Here is a 20,069-nt window from a genome sequence, read left to right on the forward strand (position 1 = left end):
ATTTGTATATTTATACAAGACTATTGTATATATAATAAAAATGTGATATTTAAATAAAATATAAAAGTTAAATATATAAAATAAACATGTCTAAATTAAAAAATATATTTTTAAATTGTATTTTATATATATATATATATATATATTACAAAGTGGGAAAAAACTATTATACCCAATCAGAGATATAAATTTATATATTTTAAATACTTATTTTTATTTATATCATAAACATTCAATTATATAAATTTATATATTTATAATGAATTAGGATAGAAGTGCAAAACTTAGTTAAATTTATAAAAAAACACATATAAATTAAAAATTTATTTTAATTTATATATGTAGTAGAAACGTAATATATCAATAAAATTAATATGTAAAATATTTTTATAAATTTTGAAGTTTGAATTTAATTAATAGTAATAAAAAAATGTGCATTTCTATAATATAGATTATATATGCAATATTAAATTGGAAGTGAATGAATATGTTGTTGGGTGAATGAGGTTGAGAAATTTCAAGTTGAACACAAACATAAATAATTTTAAGAAAATTGTTTAAAATGGAATTGAAATTTGTTTCAGATTGGTTATGAAATCATAGGAAATTAAAAAAGGTTTGTAATAAAAAAATAAAAATACAAATACAACTTTAAAGACTAAAACCTATTCATTTTAAATAAAGGAAAAATTTGTGTTGTATGTATTAACTGAATGTTATTTTTGAATGATAAACTTGACAACTAGGTAGAGATCAATATGGGTTAAGTTAGCTTTGGGCGGATGTTGAGAGTCATGTTATGATTTTTTTTAAATAATATTTTTCTTTTCTATTTGTTTATCTTTATTTTCACAATTTTAACATGTAGATTTTTAGTTATACTATACACACTTAAATTTTATATATATATATATATAACCAGTTATAATAAAAGTGTGATATTCTAATAAAATATAAAAGTTAAATATATTAAAGGAACATATGTAAATTTAAAAAATATTTTAATGTTTGAGATTCTCTTTGGGATTAATCACATCGAATAATTTTATGGTCAACGTTCTTCGGGACCAAGGTGAAAAGACAGATCAATCACCATGATTAAATAGTGACCAGAAGCATCAAGTGAATTAATCGTTATGAAAAATTATTATTTAATAAAACTAACCTTAACAACAACTAGTAAGATTTTTTTGTTGGGCTGCGCACGCGAGCCTGCTGCTTCACCTAGCGGGTTCCCTCTCTGCACGCAGTCGCCACTCAACAGCCTCCTACTGATGACATCCCAGAGCCAATGGATCCCCTAGAGGAGGGCGTGATCCGGATTTAAACAAGAACGCAACAAATTACAGATATAACCATACATATAGAGATGTAGTACAAAATAATACTTCATTTCATTACTATAAAATACTAAAATATGCTTACAAACAAAAATGGAAATAAATTAGCCAGGGCGATGGTAACTTATCTTTGAGAAGAGATGTGGCGGCTACATGCCTCTGAGTTGTGTTACAATGAGGCTTAAAGGCCTATTTATTGTTTAGAAACAATATAGAACCCTAAACATCCAAAAACCTAACCCTAGAAGATGAAACGCCAAACTATGGGCCCCGTTTGAGTAAATTGGTACATCAACTTCCCGGGGTCGTAACTTTGGCATACGATCTTTGTTTGACATGCAAAATATCTCGTTAGAAAGATCTATCTGAGAAATACAACTTTGGGAAGAGCAACATCGGTCCATGAACCCATGTTGCTCCCAGTTTTCCCAAAAAACGTCATTTAGGGCCTCAAAACAGCTCTGGAAGTTCAAGACCCGAAAAACTACTAACAATAGTAAATTGTGCTACAATTAAGGAAACTGAAAAGATGAAAGAAACAATGATGGTGGTCCAAGCGGACTTAGCGGGTGGCCACCAATATCCACCTGGATTATTCCTCCCCCCTTAGGAAGCAATGGTCCTCATTGCGTTGAGTCCCTGGTGAGCCACTTGCCCTGGTGAAGGAGTTGGCCTGCTTTGACAATTTGATATAATTGCATATTCTACTGGCAAGTGTGCTTGATCTGTGTGTCCATGATCCGATCAGTTGCAGCTTGTTCCATGCAATCTGGATTTAACTCTATGGGTGTGAGTTGTTCTGCAATGTCAGATGTGTCTAGTAATGGTGGAAAGTATGGTCGAAGGCGGTCCACATTGAACATTGGGTGCAAGCCAAGGAATGGGGAAATGCTAAGCTCAAATGGATTGTCTCCCATAGCCTTGGTAATGGTGTAAGGACCATATCAGAGTGGTCTGAGTTTCTGATAGGCTCCGGTAAGGCGTTCCTTTTGCAAATGCAACCAGACTTTGTCGCCCACCTGAAACTTGTGTGGCACCTGATGTTGATCATGTCGCTGCTTGTACTTGGCATTTGATTTCTCCAAAACTTTGTGGACCTGCTGGCGAATATGTTGGATGTGCTTAATGAAGTTGTTTGCCTTATTTGTTTTGGACTAGACATGAGCTGAATCTGCGTGAGTAGCTGCAATGGGCATGGCCACATCAATGGGACATAGTGGCTGGAATCCCAAGCCCACCTGAAAAGGGTCGTGGTCAGTCAAGCAATGGAGAGGCCGGTTGTAGTTGTGTTGAACATAGGGGAGGCTCTCATCCCATGTGCGTGGATGCTTTGAATTGTACATGCACAGAATGTGTACGATCATCCTGTTCACAACCTCTGTATGGCCATCATTTTGAGGATGGAAGGTTGTGGACTTAGTGAGTTTGGTATCTAGCATCGACCAGAGACTAGAACAAAATGTACTGAGGAACCTGTTGTCCCGATTTGAGATGATATATTTGTGGGATCCCAAAGTGTACCCACACTCGTTCAAAGAAGAGTTTAGCAGTGGCTTCTGCTGTGATATTCTTCTTGCAGGCCGCCATAATGGCCATCTTCCAGAACCTGTCGACGACCACAAAAACATAGTCATTTCCATGCTTAGTAGAAGGAAGGCCCGACATGCAATCCATGGAGATGGATTCCCAAGGTCGACTAGGGGTAGGCAGCGGGGTATAGAGGCCTTGCTTCTTGATGGTCGGTTTGGCAATGGCGTAGGCAGTACATAATATGATGTACTTCCTGACATCCTATCGAAGATTCGGCCAATAGAAATACTTCTGCAGTACTGCCACCGTTTTCTCGGCCCTGAAATGCCTAGTAGCCCGACTGTAGTGTGCTTCCCAAATCATCTTGGCACGCTCGCTTGAAGGAACACAAAGGTGACCCAGGTGGCATAATAGGGCATCCTCGAGGTGAAAATATGGAACATGCTGACCCTCCAAGAGTGTCTGGTATGTGTGGCCAAATTTTGGGTCGCTTTTGTAGAGAAGTGGCCAATTGGAAGTCTCGTGCCCACAAGAGTTGAGCACGGTGGTTAATGCCATGATCGGTGGTTGACTAAGGCAATCTGCAACATTATTGGTGTTGCCCTTCTTGTACTTGATATTCAAATGGAACTGTTGTAGGTATGTGGATCACTTTTGATGGCGATCATTCTGTAATTTCCCTTGGGTTTGTATGAACTGCAGGAGTCGGTGGTCTGTGTGGATGACCGTTTCCTTCCCCAAAATGTAATGCTTCCATTGTCGGCAGGCCTGCATAAGATAATACATCTCTTTGTCATAAGCGGGATACTTTTAGACTGTGTCTGAAAGTGTTTCACTATGATATGCCACTGGATGCTTTTGTTAAGTAAGGACTGCCCCAATAGCATAGTCAGAGGCATTTGTCTCAACCTCAAATTGTTGTTGCAAGTTTGGTAATGCAAGCGTTGGTGCCAAGAAGAGGAGATATTTCAACTCTATGAATGCCTTCTGTTGAGATTCATACCAAAAGAATTTTTCTTTATCTCCTCCCTTGGTGACTTGACTCAAGGGCCAAGTGATATGAGAAAATTCCAACACGAACCTGCGGTAGAAGTTAGCAAGACCTAGAAATTTGTGGAGCTCTGTCAGAGTGGTTGAAGATGGCCAATCCCAAATGACTTGGATTTTGGCGGGATGCACATGCACCCCCCGTTCATCAATAATTCATCCCAAATACTGAACCTGGGTCATGCCAAAAGTGCATTTCTCCAAATTGGCACATAACTTGTGTTGCCGCAGTGTTTGGAGAACCTGTTGGATGTGGTGGAGGTGCTCTTCCCAACTTTGGTTGAATATTAAGATGTCATCCAAGTATACCACTACAAATGAGTTGGTGAATGGCCACAAGATGTCATCCATTAGCCTCATGAAGGTTGTAGGAGCATTCGTCAATCCGAAAGGCATAACCAACCATTCAAAAAGGCCCTCATTGGCTTTGAAGGCAGTCTTCCACACATCGGAGGGTTCGATTGGTACCTAGTGATATCCTGACTTCAAATCGATCTTGCTGAAATATTTTTCCCCCTTTAGTTGGTCCAGGAGGTCATCAATCTGTGGGATCGGGTACCTATTACGGACAATGATCTGTTCAGCGCACGATAGTCAATACAGAGTCTCCAAGTCCCATCCTTCTTCTGTACCAACACGATCAGGCTCCCACAAGGCAATGAACTCGAACGGATGTGACCTTTCTACAACAGATCTTGAATCTGCCTCTTGATTTCATCGTTCTCCAGCATGGATCGCTGATAGATTGGTCCATTGGGCAGCAGCGCATCTGAGTCAGATCGATGGAGTGCTTGACCTGACAGTGCAGAGGAACCCCTGCGGGGGAGGTGAAGATGTCCTCGTACTCCTTCATGACCTTGTCCATATGTATTTGTCGTACAGAGGGGCCCTATTTGGAGGTTGTGGCCACCGTCTTCTTCTTTCCTTGAGGGCGTATCATCAGGAAAACAAATTTCCCAGTTTTGTAAATGGGCTTACTGCATTTTTTTGCAATCACCAAAGAGATGGTGGTAGGTGGTGCTACCTTTAGTATCCTGTACAACTTATTTTCCAAAGTAACAATAACAACACGGGGCCTTGATTCATACACAGCATGTCGCTTCCACAAGTATGGTTGTCATAATAATACATCACAAACATCAAGGGGAGCAACATCACACAATACCTCATCCATGCAGGGCTTGATGTTGTATGGAAGGCAACACTATTGGCTTACGCGAAGATCCTGTCCTTGGTGAAGCCACCTTATGGTGTACGGTTGTGGATGTGTTGGGGTCAGTAAGCCCTGCCGCTTCACGACCTCTGCCAAAATAAGGTTCTTTTGGATCCCGCTGTCGATAATGAACTGTAGCGGGAAACCCTTTACCCACATCTGGGAGTGGAAGAGACACTCCTCCTCCTCTGGATCTTCGGCTTCCTCCTTTTGGATCTTCGTGGTGGTAATGGTGGCGTTGGGCTCCGCATCGATAATTTGCTTCCCTTTGTCATTCCCCTTGTCGAGTTCTGACTCAAATTCAGAACATGCATCTGATTCTGAAACCCTTAGCTCAACCACTAGTGACTGCTTGGCTCGACACTCACTTGTGTTGTGAGTGGAGCTCTTATGGAACTCACACCACTTTCCCGTGTCCTTTCTTGGCTTCGCGGCGTTGTTCTTTTCTTGCAGCTTTGGCGGGTCGTCTTGGGTAGCTCCGCCTTGGCTTTGTCCTTTGTTCTGCAGTTTGGGGGCACCTTTCCCTTGCTTCGGATTCTCAGATCCAAAGTCTCGCTTCTTCTGTTTAAACTTTTGCTCGATCTTGACGGCATATCGGTATGCCGTGCCGAGTAAGGAGATGTTCAGGAATCTATTTCTTCCTGGATGTACTTGTGAAGGTAGCCGCGGTATTTGAGTACCAAACGCTGCTCTGAATCCTTGCTACCCAACTTTGTGCAAAGGGTATGGAAAATATTGGTAAACTCTGGCATGTCTTGGTCCCTTCCCTGCCGCAGCATGGTCCACTTTATGAATTGATCCTCGTAGATTCCGACAGGGTAGTACTACTCCTTCATGACAGTCTAGAATGAATCCCAAGTGAGTGCGGCTAAAAATAGTGAGGTCGTACTTTCATCCTTCTCCTCGCAGTAGGTTTCCCACCAGTCCTTGATGTGGGGGGTGGCTTTGAGAAGAGTGAAAGTAATCTTTTCCCAACCGGAAAAATTATGAACAGAAAAATACCCTTCTAGCATATTTAACCATTTATCTATGGCGTGTGCATCTATCCGACCCTCAAATATGGGAATTTCAAAGTTAACTTCTACCTTAAAGGGTGTGGCGCATCCAAAGTAGTTGTTGGAAGTAGATGTATTGCCCCTGGGCAGGCGCTGAAGGATCTGGGCAAAGTTGTCCATCATCGCATTCCTTTGTCGCTCGAGGGCCTCTTCAAGAAAGATTTTGATAGGATCTCCTGCCCCCTCGTCTTTCTTTTCATCTGCCATGGGAGGCTATCAGGATTTGCGAGGCTGGTCTTGCAAAGGTCCGACCAGTTCAAGCACTAACTCCTTATATCTCGACCTCGTTGGGGACATGCAAGGAAAGACAGAGAAAGATCATACCGCTTTGATACCACTGATCCGGATTTAAATAAGAATGCAACAAATTACAGATATAACTGTTGGGCACCAAATCGGCCTATCTTTTCCCTGCATTTCCACTCCTCTTTTCATCCCTTTTGTATTCATTCGCATACATTTACTATGTAAAACTATGAGGTAATTCCCCTTTGTCGTCTCTTGGGATATTTAATTAATGAAGTAGAGTCATGAGGGTTTTACCTATGCAAACCACTAAAACATGTTATGACCACAGATTATGGACGGCATATCGCAACAGTTCTGCGATTCACAGCAGTTGATCGACCACGATGAAACAACATAATTGATTTGTAGTTGTTCTCAACCCGTTTTGGATCATTCATGTTCTTTCTCTCTCGGCATTAGTGCTGTGTTGAACTGATGTATATCTTTGGGCATATAGTTGCCAGGTTTTGGGGAGAGATGTTACTCCCCTTTGTACTGTATAAAAGACGGGTCATTCCTGTACAAGGGGTTAGCCAGACCCTGCATTGTATTGTAACAACATTGTTCAGATTAATAAAATACAACCCTTTTTGCTGGTCTATCTTTCGTTGTGAGTAACGCAGCCCTGATCAGAGAGCTGGGCCCGCTCTTCTGATCAGGTGATGCATGTTTCCTTGTTATGTGTGTATTGTTCATTGCTGTGTTTGTTGTAGATTCTTTAGATCACTGTGAATACCTTTTTAAGTTCTGCAGTTGAGTTTCTATTTCTGTTTTAGCAATGCTTTGATTGGTAATCGCAAACCCTTGGTCGATGACAGATTGTAACCTTGCCCCCACATATACCTTGTGTGTTGCCTTGAAAAGAATATGCACTCGAATTGATACATTAATGTAGGAAAAGGGGTGAATAAATCGTTCATACCTGGACACCAATATTTTGGTGCCTTTGCTAGGGAGGCTAACAAGGTGCAAGACACGATCTGTATCAACCAGAGGGTCAATCTCTCGTCTTGTGGAGAGAACGAGATTTATCACTCTGCTCCAGGTCCTGAGCATAGGTATTTTGTTTGTTTTGTGCTTTTATTGTTTTCCTGTTTTATTAGGACCGATCTCTTGCCCTGGGGAGGGAGGAGTCCTTTAACGCCCTACTCCAGGCCCTAAGCTTAGATTTCCCTAGCATTTTTGTTGTTTTGGTTTTGAGAAACCCAATCTCTCGCCCTGGGGAGGGAGGGGTCCTCTGACGCCCTAATTCAGGTCTTGAAGTGTTAGGTTTTCTTGTGTGTGTGTTATTTTTCTTGATTGGGTTCTTGTCCCGGGGAGGGAGGAGTCCTTTGACGCCCTGCTCTAGGCCCTGAACCCTAGGTTCCTATTTTCTTTTCTTTTTTTCGGTAACTATTCTCTTTTCAACGTGATCTCTTGTCCTGGGGAGGGAATGGTCTTTTGACGCCCTACTCCGGGTCTTGAGCACTGTGACTTGGTAGTAACATCTTTCATCACACCAACTTGTATGAACAGAGAGCCAAATGAAAGGGACAGAGGGAGATCCCCAAAGAAGGGAGGACAGGATTTGGGAAGGAATACTTATATCCAACAAATCATTGCAAAAGCTGAATTAGAGGCGTCTTCCCGTGCAACCGTGAGACCAGGTGCGCAGACAAGATCTAAGGGATAACCTGTAGATCAACCAATGTTGTCCACAACACCCCCTACTGATTTGATACAACATGCCCTTCCAGCAACCGGAGAGACAAGCAACAATATGGTTGATAAAGGGATATTGTTGCTCGTAACAGAAGAAGAAGTTGCAAGTAAAGCATCCAAGGGAACGGTCCATCCCAGTAGGGAAGAAGAAGTTACAGAGAGGAGATCTGAAGGGTCAAGCCACTGTGACAGGGAGGAAGAAATTGTAGAGACACTTCTATCACCAAAGGATAGAGGGAGCATTGTTAAGGAAACTCAAATCCCTATGATAAAAGCCCTTCGATGGAGCCTACTAAAATCCCCAGTGAGTATTGGAGGATATTCACGGCACCTACAACCTCTACTATTGACTTCCCAATTGGGGATCTTGGGACTGGTGCACCAACAAAGCCCATTCCTTTAACAGATTTACCCAGTTTCCATGGGCTTACTTCAGAAGACCCCGACATGTTTTTGTTTGAATTTGGCATTGTGTGTCGAGGATATGATTATATAACGAATGCTCAGAAATTGAAAATCTTCCCTGCTATGCTCAAAGGGATAGCCCTGCGGTGGTTTATGGGTCTTGGGAGAAGGGCTATCACCACATGGGAGGAGATGAGAACTGCTTTCTTGGAGAAGTACCAGGACTACTGTAAATCACGAGATATTAAAGAAGAACTTTTCAAACTTACGCAGAAAGAGGACAAAAATATGGAAGATTGTGTGGAACGCTTTAAATACACATTGCAGAGATCAGGTCACTCTAACCTGGATAAGGACATTTTGAAAATTATCCTTCTTCGGGCCTTCCGAGAGGACTCTTTGGAATTGTTAAATATAGTCGGAAAGGGAGATATTTCAAAGAAGAACTTTGACACCATCTGCGAGTTGTGCATCCAGTGCTCAAGGGGAGTTGCAAGGAATAAACAAGGGATTTGATCAACAAAAGTATCTGGTGGAGGTGTTAGAAAGGCATAAATTGGGAATCTGTTGGACAACCTGAAGATTGATATCCTGATTACCTTGTCTGAACAAATAGACAAGCTACAGGTAAAACAGAAACAGCTGGAATTGGAAAGAACTATGGTTGTATTTTTCCCAACATGCAGGAAGAAACACCCACAGAGGGAATGTCCATTAAACTCTATAGAGGAGTGTGCAGTCTATGATTTGAATCATGCTACAAGTTCATGCCCATCCTTGCCAGGACTAAAATATGTTTTTGAAGGGACAAGCGAAGAGATGGAGCAGCTATACTTTATGGGACCTAAAAAGCCATGGCAACCTCGGCTGTCAATGGGAAATCAAGGTATGTTTCTGGATCCATCTCAATATTTTAGTAATTTTAATATGGGTCCCCAGTCCATGCCTTATCTGCCCATGTGGCCCCAATACCAGTTTCCACCTTGGCAGTAGTGGGCTCCTCAAGCTAGTTCAAGTTCCTCGTGGGCTTCGAACTGGCGAGGACCTTCTCCTCCTGGTCAGTTTCCCCAGTCAATGCCACAACAACAACTTCAGTTACCCTCTAATGTGCCTCCTGGTAATCAGCTTGTTCGTCCCCAACTTCCCATCCAACCCAATCTGAATCCTAACAATAAAGGGGCTCAGCAAGCTGACACCCTCAACCTACCTTCATACAGCATCTCTACCACAGAATTCTATGAGATGAATTTACGATCTGGGTGGATAGTAGATGCTCAACCCTCACCAGTTATCATTGAACAAATTGATAGTGAGGAAAAGGAACCAAAAATGGTTGAAGAGGAATCAAACCGAGTCAACAAAAATCATACACCTCCTCAACCGCTAGTTACTCAAAAACACCAAGCTGAACCGCCCTATCCAGAAAGGTTGGCTTTGAGTAAACCAACCCCTCAAGCTGAGTTTGACCTGTTAGGGGAGTAACATAATTTATTTGTCAATATTGCCCTATTGCAAGCTATGAGGGACGTACCTATATATGCAAAAAATCTTAAGGAATATTGTGCTAAGAAGCCTAAAAAGAAATCAAGAGACCTGCTCACCATTCACTTAATGGGGAAGTTATCAAATTTCATGATGGGAAGGTCCATGCCTGTAAAGTATGGGGATCTCGGGAACCCAATTTTAACCGTGCAAATTAATGGGGTAGAAATTCCATATGTATTGGTAGCTTTGGTTGCTGCCATAAATGTCATCATTGTTGAAACTATGCATGCATTAGGTCTTCGTAACTTGAAACACACACTTACAGTGTTAGAACTGGCAGATCGATCTACAGTGAAACCGGTAGGGAAGTTAGAAGATATCACAATTTCGGTTGATTCATGGCACTACCCTGTGGACTTCCTAGTACTCCAAACACAATCTCCAACTAATGATCTGATAATCACCCTATGTGTGACCTCAGTTAAATATTTATTGAATAAAGGTATTACAGACTCATGTGCTGGTGTGTGTGCCTATGTTATTTAAGCAACGGATCGATCAGATTGCAAATACATAGACACTTAAATGGAAATACAACAGAGAAATACAGTAAGAAAATACAAGAACACAAGGAATTAATAAGGAGTTCACTCTATTCTCCAGGGCTACATCTCTAGTCCAGCTCTCAGTGGTGGCCTTATTTTATTGTGTCTTAAGCAGTGTTAGGTCCCTATAATACTAGTGATTACCCCATTACTATTGTATTTGTATCCTTTATTAATATTGTTGTGCCTCTATTGTCCCCATATTGTTATTACTGTGCCCCATAGAATCCGTCTAGTGTTATTTTTGTGGCTTTATATTATTATTGTTAGGTCGGCTGGGTTATATTGTGACTCCTTAGACTCCTATATATAGAAAGGAGGTTTTGTCATTTGTATCACCCAAGAATTATTCATTTGTGTAATGTAAAGGAGTTTGCCCCCTCGAAGAGGCTGAATTCTAAGTTGATCTATCTTTTCTATCATTTTGTGAGCTGGTTTCATAACATTTGGTATCGGAGCTTTGGATTCTAGGGTTTCGCTGCACCAAATAGGTGATTGTGGCATTTTCGCTATAACTTTTTTTCTGCGTCGTTTCAGAAGCTAAAAAAAAAACCCATTTTAGAAGAAATCGCATTGAAGCTCGGATCCGAATTTCAGAGCTTTTCGCGCTATATTTGCGGAGATATGATCCGAGGAAGTTGGTCTTTTTGCAAACTCCTGAATTACATTCCAAACAGGTGACCTGAGGAAAATCGTCATAACTTTCTCTCTGTGCATCGGATTGAAATTTCATAAGAAGTTACAGAAAGAGGACATACTGTAGTTTCTTGTATATATTTTTTAGAGAAAAAGGTCGAAACAGTGACTTGTGGAACGTCGTACAAGTTCGCTCTACTGAACTAGTCTATAATCAAGTCACTGTGGGAGATTTAGCATAACTCTTCCTTGGAGAATCCAATTTGGATCAGACTGGTGGCATTGGAAAGAGGACACAGAGGACTGTTGTAGGTCACAATTTTAGAACTGGATGATCCGAAATGACAGAGATACATCAGAGGCAATATCAAGCTCCTACAAAGTGAAAAAAGGTGTGTAGATTTTTTAAATTTTTTTCTTAAGCTTGGTTTGAAAAATTATTTTGAAGAATTCAAAGGGCATAGTAGAGAATTATTATTAGTAATTGATGCCCCGAGGAAAGAAAATGCAAACACATAGTAAGCAACTTGAAAGCGCTAGCATGACTCATGAAGAAGAGGAAGAAATGCTACATGATATATCAAAATTACAAGACCAAGTGCAACAAATGCCACTCTCACAAAAGCTAACAGAAGCTAAGATAAATGGCATGGAATCTAAGATAAATGGCATGGAATCTAAGATAAAGGGCATGGAAGCTAAGATGAATGGCATGGAAGCTAAGATGGACGATTTGAAGATAGGCATGGAAGATTTGAAGACAGATTTGACAAAGTTTCTACAAGAAATGCTTACTAATGGTGAAAGGGTAGTAAAGGAAACTCATGATGAGAACAAAAAAAATGTTAATCATGATTTCATAGAATCTAATGTTGGACCGAAGACCCACCATATTCCAAAAATCGATATGAGGAAGTTTGATGGCAAGGATCCCGCAACATGGATATGACAAATGGAGCAATTTTTCGATCTCAATAATGTGCAAAACACACAAAAGGTATGTATTGCAACTTTATAGTTGGAACCAAATCAGTTTGGCTGGTATCAATGGCTTTGCTCTCGTAAACAAATTATCACTTGGGCAATTTTTACGGAAGAATTGACAGCACATTATGAGGATACAAAAAGCAACACTTTCTTTAGCCAATTGATAAGTCTCAAACAAAAGGCTTCAATAATGGAGCACATTGAGGAGTTCCAAAAATTGAACATAAGGGTAAAAAATATTCCAGAGGAGCATAGGATTGATGTGTTCATAGGGACTTTAAAGGATAATATCCAACATGATGTTCGCCTTTGGGAACCTGATTCATTAGAGAAGGCATTCAGGTTAGCAAGAAAAATGGAAAGCAAAATTATGGCAACCGGGAAGCATACCACTCACAACTATAAAGATGGAAGTGTTGTTGCCCCTAGTCTTCCACAACCTATAAGGTTGACACCACAAAAATTGGAAGAAAAAAGAGCAGAAGGGCTTTGTTACAGTTGTGATAGCAAATACACTAAAGGTCATAAGTGTGCTGAGAAGAAATTATTCTACATCGATTGTGAAGAGGAAGAAGAAAAGGAGCAAGAAAGGTCAAAAAAATACGATATACTCCTGGAACAAAGCCTAGATAAAGAATAAATGAATCCGACCATATCTTGCAATGCATTGGCTGGAATTACCACTCCGCAAACCATCAAGATAGAAGGACAAATCAAGAAGAAAAAGGTAATAGTGTTGATTGATTCAGGAAGTACCCACAATTTTAATCACTGTAAGGTAGCAAAAGAATTGAATTGCTTCCTATATCCAGCACCAGAGTGTCAAGTGATGGTTGCAAATGGAGGAATGATAAATTTCTCTAGAAAGTGCCATAATATCTAGCTATCCATGGGAGAATATGTATTGACTAGCCCAATGCTTTCCATTCCAATGGGAGGTGCTGATGTTGTACTAGGGGTCCAATGGCTACAATCCTTGGGTACAATAGCTTTTAATTTTCAAGAACTTTTCATTAAATTTTTTGCGGAAGGAAAGGAAGTTGAATTAAGGGGTATTGCAGGGAAACCAAGAAAGATAATCAGCTCTAATGGTATGACAAATCTTCTAAAAAAGGAACAAAGAGGTGTAATTGCACAATTATGTTTACTAGATGTTTCCACATTGAAATCATCTATTTCTCCAGATCTCCAAAAAGTCTTGGACAATCATTCCAAGGTATTTGAAACTCCCAAAGGTCTCCCACCTATTCGTGATCATGATCATGCTATTCATCTGATTCCAGGAAGTGTTCCTCCAAACATCAGGCCGTAAAGATATCCCTATGCCCAAAAGAGTGAAATTGAACGTATGGTTGCAGAAATGCTAGAGGCGGGTATAATTCAACCTAGTCAAAGTTCTTTTTCTGCTCCAGTAGTATTGGTGCACAAGAAGGATGGATCATGGCGCATGTGTCCGGATTATAGGGAGCTCAACAAGCTCACTATTAAAGATAAGTTTCCCATTCCTGTCATTAATGAATTACTGGATGAATTGCATGGATCAATTTACTTCACCAAGTTGGATCTTCATTCAGGATATCATCAAATCAGAATGAAGACTGAAGACATTCTGAAAACAGCATTTAGAACTCATGAGGGTCATTATGAATTTTTGGTCATGCCTTTTGGCCTTACCAATGCACCTTCTACATTTCAAGGTTTGATGAATTCCATTTTTAAACCCTTCCTTAGAAAATTTGTGTTAATATTTTTTGATGATATACTAATCTACAACAAGTCTTGGAAGGATCATGTTGAACATGTTGACAGGGTGCTACAACTATTGGAGGAGAAACAATTATATGCAAAAAGATCCAAATGCTTCTTTGGAGTACAAGAGGTGGAATATCTGGGTCATATTGTATCTCATGAAGGAGTTAAGGTAGACCCTAGCAAAATTAAAGCCATTAAGGAATGGAAAATCCCTACATCCATAAAGCATCTGCGAGGATTTCTCAGGTTGACAGGGTATTATCGGAAGTTTGTTAAGAATTATGGGAGAATAGCATCACCTCTAACAACATTATTGAAGAAAGATGCATTTTCATGGACTGCAGAAGCAACAGAGGCCTTCGAACATCTTAAAGAGGCAATATGCCAAGCACCGGTCTTAGCGACACCGAACTTCACAAAAACCTTTATTATGGAATGTGATGCTTCAGGAAATGGAATTGGTGATGTTTTATTGCAAGATGAAAGACCCATTGCTTTTGAAAGTCGTCCAATCAAGGGAAAGTTTTTACACAAAGCTATTTATGAGAAGGAAATGTTGGCAATACTCCATGCACTTAAGAAATGGCGACCTTACCTAATGGGAAGACACTTCAAGGTAAAAATGGATCATGATAGCCTTAAACACTTTTTAGAACAAAGATTATCCTCTGAAGAGTAACAAAAGTGGGTCATAAAGATGTTTGGTTATGACTTTGAAATCATCTACAAAAAAGGGAAGCAAAATGTGGTGGCAGATGCACTCTCAAGAAAGGATGAGGATGTGGAAGCATTGTTGTGTGCCATTTCTATTATCCAACTAGATTGGATAAACAAAGCAAGGGAGGAATGGAAGAATGATGAAGAAGTGTGGGCACTTATTCAAAAGTTAGAACAAGATTCCAGTGCATCTGATACATTTAGCTGGAAAAATGATTCGTTATGGTACAAAGATCGCTTATACTTCTGTAAGAATTCCCAACTAAAACAAAAGATTCTTATGGAATTGCACACTTCTCCCTTAGGAGGGCACTCGGGATTTTTAAAAACTTACCACAGGGTTAAGAAGGATTTTTTTTGGGATGGCCTTAAATCGGATATTCAAAAATTTGTGGCAGAATGTTTTGTTTGCCAACAAAATAAAGTTGAAACAATTAAGACACCGGGTCTATTACAACCTTTATCCATTCCAAGCCAACGTTGGGAGGAGGTTTCAATGGATTTTATCACAGGTTTACCCAAGTCTGAGGGAAAAAGTGTCATCATGGTGGTAGTTGACATACTTACCAAGTATGCACACTTTTGTGCATTATCACATCCATTTAAAGACAATATAGTTTCTACTGCATTTATGGAAACAATTCAAAAGCTACATGGAAGCCCAAAGATTATTGTAAGTGACAGAGATCCCAATTTCACTAGAAATTTTTGGACATAATTATTTTCTTGTCTTGGTACTCAGTTAGCTCATAGCTCATATTATCATGCTCAATCTGATGGGCAAAATGAGATAGTAAACAAATGTTTGGAAGGATATCTTCGTTGCTTTGTATCTGATAAATAGACACAATGGGTCAAATGGTTGCCTCTGGCTGAATGGTGGTATAACACTTCCTTCCATACAACAACAAAAATGACCCCATTTATGGCACTTTATGGATATCAGCCACCATCGATCACATCATATTTAAGAGAAAATTCTAAGATTCAAGCAGTGGAACATCACATCGAACATCAACAACAAGTCCTCCAACTCTTAAAGGATAACCTCGTGTTGGCACATAATAGAATGAAACAACAGGTAGATCAACATCGCAGCGAAAGAAGTTTTGATGTAGGTGATTGGGTATTCCTACGGCTACAACCATATAAGAAAATTTCCCACATGCAAGCTAAGAAGGTAATCAAGTAATTATACTGTGTTATCTTTAAAAAAAATTAAAAATGAAATTTCATCCAATTAAAAATTTAGAAGTGTAGATAAAATTTTCTAAAAATTTAGAAAATTTTATCTAATTAAATGCGTAAATAAAAATCTATATAAGCTCCAAGGGTTAGCTCAACCGGTCAAATCAGTGCCTCGCCATATGAGAGGTCATAGGGTTGATTCTACCCGAAAGCCCTTGGGGTAAGGTGACTAACCCAATGACCAAAAATACCCGTGAACCACATAGACTAACCCATTGACCAAAAGTACCCAGGCTAACCCCTGTGAACCACATAGGCTAACCCAATGACCAAAGGTACCAGTAAACCACCGGGAAAAAAAAATCTATATATTAAAACAAAATTTTCATGGTTTTATAAATATTCCAATATTTCATCATAAACCAACAAACCTCGACCTTTTTCTAGCGGCTTATACTTTTTCCCGAGAGCGTATGTTTGTGGAAGGCTGGAATAGAAGCACTTATCTATTAAGGCGAATAATGTTCTTTTCTATTTTAAGGTTAAGATTATGATTTTTTAAAGAAATGGTTGGAATAATTTTATTTTTTTTAACTATAACGGATATGGATTTTTATTAAATCTGGTGGAAAAAGGGAGGGGCTTTGCCGAAGCAGCCCTGTTTACATTCTGCTTGCACTTCTAAAACAGCTGCTAAATCTAAACCATTATGGAGGAATTTCTACAAATCTGTCATCATTGATGAACAGCCACCCTCTGTCCAGAGCGCTCCCTTTGTTTGCCAACAAGTCCGCTTCGCTATTTGAAGTTCTGAGAATATGGTAGAATTTGTAAGATGCAAAGAATGAGAGGACTCTTTTCAGTCTTTCAAGAGTTCTGTTGAGACCTGCATTTCTGAATAGCTTTCCAGCGGTCAGTTTCTTTATGAGGATCTCCGAGTCTCCGAAAATCTGGATATCCTTGATACCTTTTTCTCTAGCAATTTGACAAGCTTTAAGGAGGCTGAGCAGTTCTGCTTGATTGTTGGTCTTCACGCCGAGACCCCAGTAGAAAGAATCCCTGGAACGCCCTTCAGGAGAGAAGATGATCCCGCCGGCACCCGAGGGACCGGGGTTTCCTTTAGAAGCCCCGTCAAAGAAGATTGTATGCAAGTTTTGAGCTCTCCACCATATCTGAAATGTTTCGTCTGCGTCTCTCTTCTTCCAGGTTGGGAGTTCTAGTTTAGGGGAAAGGAGGATTTTCCTATTTTGCAGTTCAAGCTTTCCAATCCATCGCTTCTCTATCTGCTGGAGAGATGCATCCTCTTTAAAATACTGTTGCTGCACCGATTCTAGAAGAAGGGATCTAGCCTTAGCTGCAACTTGCAAAGGAGTTAGATGGTATTCCTTGAAGACCTTCTGATTGCGGGCCAACCAGATCTTCCAACAGACATACTTGGGCAAAGCATTCCAGATTTTATACCAAATCGTTTTTTGAGGGATATGTCGAGAGTACCGATGGTTCCAGTCAGCGAAGAGGTCTGGAACTGATATCTGGGCAGGGGAGCTTATGTGAAGATCTTGAAGCGTAAAATCCCATACTTCCTTTGCGAACTGGCAGTCGATGAAGAGGTGTTGAGCTGTCTCGGCATTGCTCCTGCAGAGGGCGCACCAGTGAGGACCAGCGAAGCTTCTTTTTACTAGATTGTCACCTGTTAGTATTTTATTGTGGATCAATGTCCAGGCAAAGAAGTTAACTTTCGGTAGAGCTGCGGGATCCCAAATGCTTTTCCAAAACGCCGGACTGTGATTGTTATTTCCGGGTGTCTGGCTCGCTTTATAACCTTCCGCTGCTGTGTAATCGCCAGAAAGGCCCCAGCCCCAACGATCTTGTATCGATTTATGAATCGTGGCGGCCTCTTCGATCAGGTCCATAAAGATATTCAGTTGCTGTTGAAAATGGGCTGGAGGTGCAGGGATTGCCCAACCTGCCCAGTCGCCTCTCTGATCCCAAGCGGCTATGTCGAATAATCTTGTCTTCCCAGCTGTGATTAACCAGTCCCTTAACCCTGCGATTTCTTCATTTTCGATTAGTGGATTTCGCCCCATTATCTTGTCCTGCCAAAGATTAATTCTCTTGCCATTCCCTGGGATTCTATAGATATTTCTTTTGAAGGATTTGCTGCTTCTATAGCAGAGCTTTCACAACAACGTGCTGTTAGCTGTGTAGTCCAGGTGAAGGTTTCTCAAATCAATTCTGTTTGTGTATTTTGAGCGCAGGATGATACTTACAGGATGACTTGGCTCTTTAAACATTTTCCACAGGATCTTGCTTCCTAAGGCAAGATTGACCAGAGATGGATCTCGGATTTGCAATCCTCCTTCATCGATGGGTTTCTTGATTGTTTCCCAATTTACAAGGTGGAGTTTCTTATCGTTGCCCCTGCCTCCTTGCCAGAGGAAGTTTCTAAGAAGAGAGGAGATTTGTTCCATGATATTTCTGGGAGCAAGCAGAAAGGATGCTTGATAAATTATTAATGAAGAGAGCTGTGATTTGATTAAGATGACCTTACCTCCTTTTGTCAACCAGTGTCCTCCCCATTTCGAGATCTTGGATTTGAATTTGCAGATTATGTCAGTCCAGAGCGATCTCTTATTTATTCCTGAGATTATGGGTAGGCCGAGATATCTGATTCTTTCCCATTGTGAGTGCCCTTTGAATCCAAGAGTGTTGGCTATATTGTTGAGCTCCTGTTGATCTATATTCCAGCTGTATACTTCGCTTTTGCTTTCATTTACCAGTGCTCCTGAGACTTTGCAGTAGTTCCTTATGACCGTGCCGAAGGCTTTTGCAATTCTGATTGAGGCGCCCCCAAGAAGGATCGAGTCATCTTCAAATAGTGCATGGTTCAGGGGCCTTGTGTTGTTGGAGGTTTTGAGGCCCGGAATGGATCCTGACAGTCTTTCAGCTTCAAGTTTTCGAGTTAAAGCTTCAGCGAAAATGATGTAAAGGTAGGGAGAGAGCGGGCATCCTTGCCTGATGCCTCTCTTGGCTTTAAAGAAGTTTGCCGGTCTGCCGTTTATGAGAGGAGCTATCCAAGGATTGTTCATGCAGGCTTTTAGAAGGTTGACAAACTGAATAGAGAAGCCAAAGGAAAGCAAGACTTTACTGAGAAATGCTCTATTGACTCTGTCGAACGCATTCGCCATATCTAACTTTATTAGCATGCCTTTCTCTTTTCTCAGCTTGCTTGAGTGAATGGTCTCTTGGACTTGAATGACGTTGTCCAGGATGTGTCTACCTTTCAGAAAGCCTCCTTGGGAAATAGAGATGATTCTAGGGAGCAAGGGCTTCATTCTGTTGGCCAACAACTTTGCCAAGATCTTATAGGAAGCATTACATAATGAAATTGGCCTGAATCTGGCAAAAGTTTCCGGATTAGAGTCTTTGGGAATCAGGGCTAAGTAGGTTGAGTTTGTGCTGCCACCTACTTTAGCTTTAGACATGAAACCCCTTACCATCTTTTGAAGATCATTTTTTATGATGTCCCAGCAAACTTTGTAGAAATGAATGGTGAATCCGTCCGGCCCGGGGGCCTTGTCGGAGTCCATGGACCAGATAGTTTTGATTATTTCTTCCTCTGTAACAGGTTTGCATAAATCTGCGTTGTCCTCTTGAGAGATTAAGGAGGGGATGTGATTAAGAAATTCTGCTTCCTCCGTTTCTTCTCCTTGATCATCCGGGCTGTAGAGGCTCTGAAAGTGTTGATTTGCAGCTTCTTTGACTTGCTGATTGCCCTTGCAGATTTGGCCCGTCATAGTCTTTATTTCTGCTATATGATTCCTTGACAATCTAGCCCTGAACTGACGATGGAAGAAAGAGGTATTGCGGTCCCCTCCTTTTAGCCACAGGCTCCTAGACTTTAATCTCCAGTATTCTTCCTCGTTTCTAAAAGACTAGTAGGCTGCTCTCTGCGCTTTGATTTCCTTGTCCAATAGGTTTTCATTAATGCTTACACGCTCCATGTCATTTTGAAGGGAATGCAAAGCTTGGACTGCTGCAACTCTAAGAGAGGAGGGGTTGAGCGTTGGTTTCTTGATCCATTCTTTCAAAGCTTTTTTGGTGAGCTTCAGTTTTTGCT

Source organism: Pinus tabuliformis, chromosome 1_1 (genome assembly GCF_031772625.1).
Source record: "Pinus tabuliformis cultivar Carrire ecotype Pingquan chromosome 1_1, CPIR1, whole genome shotgun sequence".
NCBI lineage: Eukaryota > Viridiplantae > Streptophyta > Pinopsida > Pinales > Pinaceae > Pinus > Pinus tabuliformis.